This window comes from Coffea eugenioides, chromosome 6, assembly GCF_003713205.1.
Source record: "Coffea eugenioides isolate CCC68of chromosome 6, Ceug_1.0, whole genome shotgun sequence".
Taxonomy (NCBI): Eukaryota; Viridiplantae; Streptophyta; class Magnoliopsida; order Gentianales; family Rubiaceae; genus Coffea; species Coffea eugenioides.
Genome location: NC_040040.1, coordinates 2,687,111 through 2,696,044, shown reverse-complemented (window position 1 = coordinate 2,696,044; position 8,934 = coordinate 2,687,111). Strand labels below are relative to the sequence as shown.

Here is an 8,934-nt window from a genome sequence, read left to right as displayed (position 1 = left end):
TGTAGGTGCGGGTTTAAGAATTCTGAGAAGTGCCAAGGAAATCTCTCAGAAAAATAGAATAAAGGGTTTAAGGAGAAAAAAGCAGTACGGGAATCTGACCGATAAAAGGAAGACTCAAGTCTAGCGCTTTTCTTTTCTTTTCTTTTCTTTATTTCCATCACTTTTTTTTTTTTTGGGTTTTCTGTGTGTTAGGCTGTGTGCGTTTGCTCGCCCTGTACATTGATGTGCAATAAAGGACGATACAATATTATGTTACTCCAGAATCATGATTCATGACCCCTTCCATTTCCAAGTTCTTAACCAAAGTACTTTTGGCCCTTAGTTTCGACTTTTGAGTGCCTTAATTTTCGGAGGCAGAGGCGATGATCGAGACGGAGTGAGGTAGCGGAAAAATTTTGGTACCAGAAAACTATTTTGGAATGGTTGGGATTCTTTAAGCAATCAATAATGGCTTCTAATCCGTTAACAAGAATTTAATTGGTGATAAGATTGGGGACGCCGTTTCTTGGTGATTGGGATGGGAAGCGTGGTTAGAATAAGGAGTTTTAACTTAAGTGTGTTGATGACTGCTAGGTGAGTATTAGTGATAAGCCAAAGGCCCAGTGGTCATCTCAAGCCTTCTTAGGTCGGTCATTCCAAGCCTTCTTAGATTTGGTGATGCGGGAGGCAAGTTCAAAACTTGCCTTCTATAAAAATTATCACAATATATGACGGTCTTCATTGACAAGCTTCGATGGAACACTACCCTCAAAAGAGAAAAAAAAAAAAAGTATTAGTGATAACATGTCAAGCGCTGCCGCGTGCTCCCACGTATCCTATACTTGCTGTATTCATTTGGGAAAAACACGTGTATTTTGTCAGAAATTGAAGCGAAGGTACCCTTCCTTCTCTCCAAGTAAAAGAGTTTCCGAGTGTCATTTTAAGAGGACTTGACCTGATAAGAAGTCTTCAACACGCTGCGATTGTTCTTTCCCTCGTCCGCTAAAGTCCTGTGATGGCTCAAAGATTATTGACCAAGCGAGAAAAGGAAATAGCTAGAAGTTTTTTTTTTTTTCCTTAGTTCCCGGTTATTTACGCAAGAAAATGCTGCCTTGTTCTAAAATCCAGAAGCCCATCATCTAAAATTATACTCCACTTTTTTCTGTTAGATAGATAATTTTTAATACACTCTTATTTCTATTATATATATATATATATATATATAGGAAAAGTCTGAAGTAACGAGCGTTATGATAACGAAACTGTTTTTACCTGATATAACAGGTAAAAACACTTTTAGCGACCATTTGATTACCTGTTATACTGGTCATCTAAATAAAATAGTACCTAAAAATATGGTTAGTAAGTTTTACATTAAAAATAGTAAGTTAACTCAAGAAATTAGTAACTTTTATGTCTCAAAAAGTAAATTTGAAGAAATATGGAACTTACTTTTTTTTTGAAGTAGATAACTACTCTATATCTAAAACTTACTTTTTGGAGAGTAAGTTTAGTTCAAATAATAGTAAGTTTTTATAGACTAATAGTAAATATTGTTGATAGAATAGTAAATTTGGGTTAATCATCAAAACTTACTAGTTTATGGCATAAATTTACTATTTTACTTAAAGAAACTTATATGGAACAAGTATTAGGAAGTTTATTTGAAATAATGCTAAGATTTTTTATTAATAATTGAAACTTAGTATTATAGTTAGTAATTACTCGTAATGTAAATGTATGATACACAATTGTACGTATCATTTATAAATGTTATATGTTTTAAGCATTTTAAATAAACTATGAAAACTTTTTTTTTGCATATGACCTTATAAAATATGTAAGAATAATTTGTCATATTATAAATTTTGAATTATTTTTGAATTTGTAAAAGGTTAAAAAGTTTGGATGACAGTAAAAAAAAATCTTTTGAGTTATATATAGAATTGCACTTATCTATACATCACAATTTCCATATATGGACACCGATGAATATAATAAAATGGTACGCAATTTTCATATATTAATGCCTATGAATTTAATAAAATGGTAAAATCTTAATAAATTTATTTTCTGGGTCACAAGTATAAAAATTAAAGTTGTATTAACATAGAATAATCTTTGAAAATTATAGTAAAATTACCCATATGTTAAGTTTTGTGACTTTCAAACATACTTTGTATCATTTACATTATGGATTTGTATCCATATGTTTTCTATCAAACTCTTTTTTTATTGGCAAATGGTAAGTAAATTATTATAAAAGGGCATTTTATAATAATCATAATTTTTAATAGATGAATTTTATGTAAACTGTTAAAATTATGAATTCACAAACGACTAAATCTGACTACTTTATGACACATATTAGTCTAAATGACTAAAAAATTACTGTAATCATGTACACGTTGATTGTTGAATTGAAATTTCTTTTATTACTAGTACAAGTTCTTCTAATCAAAGCAAAATAAAATCAAATATCTTTTCCTTTTGTATGCAATAGTTATGCTTAATAGAAAATTATTAAACCATTTTTACAGTACATAATTTCTCCTAAAATTTGTAACATTTACCATGACCTCTAACCTTGACATTGTTATTTAATTTACCTTCTAAATTTAATTTAATTTTCTTATATTAATTGTTATACTAAATTTATAATTTTTGTTATTATATTATTTCTCATTTTGTTTAGGCTTTTACTCTTATTATTTCTTGTGTCTCAGATGTAAATTTATTAAAACTTTATCATCTTATTATATTCATAGGTGTTAATTTATAAAAATTTTGATATATGAACAAGTAATATTCTATATATAACTAGGAAGATTTGTTGTTATTATTATCCAAACTTTCAAACTTTTCAAAAATTGAAAATAATTAAAAACTTATAATACGACAAAATTTTATTACATATTTTACGAGATTATGTGAAAAGTCAAACTTTTTTCCATAGTATTTTAAAATATGTAAATAAATTTTTTTAAATGTTAACTATAATCTTGTATTATACAGGTATATTATGAGTACTTACTAACTAAGGTACTAAAAATTAATCATTAATAAAACATCTTATCGTTATTTCAAATAAATTCCCTAACACTAGTTTGAAATATGTTTTAAAGTAAAATAGTACATGTGTCTCATAAATCAGTAAATTTTGATTATTAATCAATTTTACCATGTTATCAGTAAGAATTACTATTTATGTATTAAAACTTACTATTACATGAATTAAACTTACACTATAAAAAGTAAGTTTGGGATATAAAGTAGTAATTTATTTATTTAAAAAGTAAGTTTAATATTTATTCCAATTTACATTTTGAAGTATAAAAGTTACTAATTTATTACTGTTAACTTACTATTTTAGATGGAAAACTTACTTTCTTATTTTTAAGTGTTATCCTATTTAGGTGGATAGGCCTATCAAATAATCAAATGGCCGCTAAAAGTAAATAAAAAATAAATCGAAAATGGTCATATAAGTGTTATCCTATTTATGTTTCAAAAAGTAAATCGAAATAAAAATGAAAGTTACTTTTTTTAAAAATTAAATTACTACTCTACATTCGAAACTTAGTTTTGTGGGGAGTAAGTTTAGTTCAAGTAATAGTAAGTTTTTATAGATTAATAGTAAATCTTGTTGAAAGAATAATAATTTGGTTAATCATCAAAACTTACTAGTTTGTGGCATAAATTTACTATATTACTTAAAGAAACTTATATGAAACAAGTATTAAGAAGTTTATTTAAACTAGTGCTAAGATTTTTTTATTAATGGTTGAAACTTAATATTATAGTTAGTAGTTGTTGGTAACATAAATGTATAATAATGATTGTATGTTTCATTCATAAATGTTTTGCGTTTTAAGCATTTTAATAAATGTATGCATCATTTATAAATGTTATGTGTTTTAATAAATTTATTTTCTAGGTCACAAGTATAAAAGGTAAAGTGATCGTATCTAATGTAGCGTAATCTTTTAAAATTATAGTAAATTTACCCATATATTAAGTTTCGTGAGTTTCAAATATATTTCGTATCATTCACAATATGGATTTACATGCACATTTTTTATGAAACTTGCTTTTAATTGGCAAATAGTATGTAAATTATTATAAAATGTCATTTTATGATAATCATAATTTTTATAGGTGAATGGAATAGGTGCAAGATCTTGATACTGTACTACAACACAAATTTGGGGATAAGTACAAGTTTCAGGCATCGTCATTTGAATTTGACGAATCTCCTAACATTCCTAAACAACCGAATGGGTAACTTTCATTAATGACGTTTTAAAGCCTAAAAAACCGTGTGCTGAGTATTGTATAACATGAGTATTTGAGTTGCTTTTCGAGTTCTGCTCATCAAGTAAGCCAGTCCAATTTGAAGTAAACAGCAAAATCTACATGCACAAGACATTTGATATGAAATTGGTATTTCAAAATAGGAGAAAACGGCTCATTTTGAGCATCAGAATGAATCTAACTTTTAATAATTGATACTTACGCATCAAAATTAAGCTGGCAGGACACTAGATATAGCTATCTAAGCATGACAAGATTACATGGCCAAGAACTGAATTTAGAGCACAAAGACTTTGGCTTCAGAAATCTGAAGCAATCAAAAGGCAAGTAACTTGATTTGAGAATTTGATCACCAGCATCAAGGGCTCTGATATCACTATCAAAAGCTTCAGTTTGGATTGACATTTCTGGTTTACAAACCCAAGAGCACTTGGATGCTAACAATATCTGAAATTTGATCACCAAACTTTTTTCCAAGCAAGCTGAAATTATTCACATTAAAACAAGTAAACACCAGAAATTGCAAACTAAGGAGATTATGTTCAGATTTACAATCAAAACGCATTAAACTACCTTCGAAGAAACTTAAATCATCCTAAAAGCTTTGAGCAAAGACGTGCAAAAACATTTGTACTCTCTCAAGAATAAAATTCCTTAATGGTCTTGGCTGAAATCTGGTTCATTCACTACAAAACCATCACAAGATTTGTATTAAAAAAAGGCCACAACAACACATAATCATAGCAAATAAATAACATAAAACTTAGGCGTGAAGAAGGAAAAATGTACCTGAATACTTTTCATCTCCTAACAAGCTAGTGTTTTGTACATGACTTTGGATTAATGAAGGATTGCATGCCCACATTAATGCCTATACAAATGCAAATAGAGCACCATTATATTTCATGCCTTCACACAAAAATAAATAAAAGCAAGCTATACATATTACCTGATCAGGAGGAATGATCTGAAACCAATTACTATCCATTAATTCCTTATTGCATCCATGCTGTGAATCTGATTGCAATAGGCCATCGGATGATCCTATCAGATTCAAATTTACATTCTCAACATTATTGGGTGCCCCAACATGATCATAATTGTGAGTTTCATATGCATCTGTGCACACTTTAGTACATTTTCGTCTATCATGTCCAAATGACCTGCGGGAAAAAAAATTGCCAAGCACAATCCATAAACAATAAGATTGAATTTATAAAGGCGTATATGAAGTATACATATATAACTAACATTTTTGGCCTTCTAACATAAAGCCAATGAGTGGATGAAATTTAGCATTGCTCATTCATATCTGGTTTTGCAAAGCTATTCTAACCGTAGAATAAGTCAATTTTAAGAGTAGGTGATTACTTGCAATTTTTGCATCGTCTTCGCTTTCGCTTGTAAGTGGACTGTTTTGCCTTTTGTCCCTTTGTAGCAACAACAATTGGACCAAGAGAAAGTATGGACCAAAGTGGAAACCTTTGCCTGGGAATTCAATCGTATCATTGGAATTGAGAACTAAATAAGAAGAAGACAGATGACTTTAAAGAGATAGGTGATACCCGAAAGTGTTTCAGGAACCCAAAACCGTTTTCAGCAACCCAAAATCATTTTTAGAAACCCGGTGATTTTTTCACTTAAATATGTAAATTTTTTACTTTTAGTATTAGTAAGTTTAGTTTAAACATAAGTAAATTTTGTCAAATAATAAGTAAATTAAATTACTCAAAGTGTAAATTTCTATTTCTGACTAAAACTTATCTTTCAGGCATATACTTACTAGTTTGAATTAAAAACTTACTTATCTTCTCGACTTGGCAACCCGTTTCTTTTCTAGGTATTTTATGATTAGAACTCCATTCTCTCTATATTACAAACCATCATCAAACTAATTGAAAACCTCAATTCTCATATAAACCATTCATCTGAATTTTGTTCCAATCAACCCATTCAACAGATTTATGTTCCAGTCTAATCGTTATGATATAGCAATGGCATTAACAAGCTATTTTGACTCTCCCGGTAAGGGTTTACGTATTAGTAATTTTTTAGGAGGAAGATGAGTTATTCCCATGTCCAAAATATCGAAACAACCAGCATAATCTAATCCTTAGTTCAATGAAAGTCACAAATTTGCGGGTAGGTAGATTTGATTATGTTGAATGCCTTTGGCTCTTTACAATGAAATTCAAAATTTTTTCTCATGACAGAGCAAAGACGGTGATATAATTGATTGTGTCTATATGTATCAACAACCAGCATTTGACAATCCTTTGCTCAAAGACCACTGGATTCCGCAGGTTTGCCCCATGCAACACCATTCAAAAGAAAAATAAACAAAAAAATGCAAAAATATGAAGTATGTATAACACCATAATTGATTGATGGTCGGAAACTGTTCTATGAATTTTCTCTCCTTTCCTGACTGAAGAAGAGGGAAGATGTGATTCTACAAAATCTACATGTATCATAGGATGGTAATAAGAATTGCTTCTGCAACACAGATTTACAAGAGTAATAATGGCCAAATTTCCGTGGCATTGCAGACGTTACAATGGAGTAAAAAATTCAAGAGGCTGATAATAAATTTCCATAGAAACAACAGATTCGCAACAATGATTCTAGATCAGTTCAGTTCAATAACATATGCTCCATCAAGCGTATCAACTTAGAATTCCAAAACGGGAGAAACCTCTCTTGCCTGAAGAATTCAAGTTATAAAGCTCATGTTGAGTTACTAATATATTACTAATTCTCACCCGCACAGAGTAGCAATCACAACATACAAATTTCTCTTTGACATTTCACCAAACATCTTATATGCATTCACAAATTAATCACATTTAACTTAAACGCCTGGTCTCAAGTCCTTTCCTAGATGTTTCACATGGCTATTAAACATATTTTACCCGTAGACAATCAAAACTACAACCATTTCCTAGATGTTTCAACGGACATTTTCGGCCCCAAAATTGCAATAAAATCTTCAAATTCTCAGCCTTGATTTCCCAAGAAAATCTTGACAAACAAAACAAATGAAATATAAATAAATTACAGCAATATAATCAAACGATTTCAAGAGAACATGATGATCTAACCTCGTCACTGCTATTTTTCATATGCTCTTTGGCTGGCTACCACCGTCGCTAACCCTTTTGTTGTGTTTGCATATGGCAGCACTCAAACCCAACCGAACGATGAGAAAGGATAGAAGCAAAGTGTGAACTAAAGATGAAAATTTTGAAGTGAGAAGATTTATTCAATTGTAACAAAGAGAAAGTGTGGATCAAAGTGGAAACCTTTGCTTGGGAATTCAATCGTATCATTGGAACTGGGAACTGAATAAGAAGAAGGTAGATAACTTTAAAGAGAAAGGTGATACCCAAAACCGTTTTCAGGAACCCAAAACCGTTTTTTTACTTAAATATGTACATTTTTTACTTTCAGTATTGGTAAGTTTAATTTAAACATAAGTAAATTTTGTCAAATAATAAGTAAATTAAATTACTCAAAGTGTAAATTTCTATTTCTGACTAAATCTTATCTTTCAGGCATATACTTACTAGTTTTAATTAAAAACTTACTAAAGTTAATATTAATTATTTTAATATAATATTTAAAAAGTCACTAAAAGATTTGATCTGTCACTAAAGGTAATAGAAACCTATAATAGCAGGTTTCCCTAATATCGTTACCATAACTATAGGCACTGTAGCACTGTCCATATATATATATATATATTACGAAGAGGGGTGGAGACAAAGAGGTCATCGAGAGATCCAAAGAGAATTCAACCGGAACTAAACGTTGTACCCTGCGGTCACATATGAAATTTTGAATTTGGAATGCAAGACCTGCGCTCAGGGAAGGATTTAAGGCTTCTTTGAAGAGTCGGTTTTCACCAAAAAAATTTTACATTTCCGTGAATACATTTTTCAATCATTTTTTTACTTTACATATATTAAATCACTATAGTATATATTCTATAAAAACTTCAAAAAATTGTAATCTAGACAAGACCTAAGTTTCCCCTCACGTGGCTAACTCGCCAGCTACATGGCTATGTGATAATTTTGCGAACTCGTTCTTGTGCTCTACACCACGCAAGTAACACACCAGTTATTGTAATTTGTAAAAATGACACACATCATCAACCCATCACAAGTCTCGTGGAATGGGAGGTCAAGAGTTCAAAGTTTATCTCCTTTCAAAATTGTTACTTAATGTGACTTCTCTTAAATTCATATGAGTGTTCAATGCACCCGTATGATCCAATAGTGGTTTAGTTATCGTCGATTTTCCGTGACCCTGTTGGATCACCTCTCTTGTATATGTTAGAGTATGATTAGAAGTCGAAATAAGTGTAGATGGTGATAATAGACCAAAAAAAAACAAAAACAGGCGAGCCGGTGGTCTACAATCTAGGATTCAAGACCGGTACCGTGGAGAGAGGACCAGTACTATCGGAGTTTGATATGGTTCGGTTCTATTATTGTACTTTTTATATTATATTATTTGATGTATAATTATATTAGTTATTATATTCATAATAAAAGTAGTATATACAAATAAAACATTTAATATATATTAAATAGAACATTATAATGTATTCATATAATAGAAATTTGTACATAACGT

At 30.1% G+C, this 8,934-nt stretch overlaps 1 long non-coding RNA gene across 1 annotated transcript; it reads right to left on the bottom strand.

Annotated features, from left to right (window-relative positions):
* Nucleotides 1–4,621: 4,621 nt before the first annotated feature.
* LOC113776462 lies at nt 4,622–5,166 on the bottom strand. The gene is made up of 3 exons (XR_003469018.1): nt 5,083–5,166; nt 4,867–4,979; nt 4,622–4,775 (listed from the first exon to the last, which is right to left on the bottom strand). It is a non-coding gene; the product is annotated as an uncharacterized LOC113776462 (long non-coding RNA).
* Nucleotides 5,167–8,934: the final 3,768 nt, after the last annotated feature.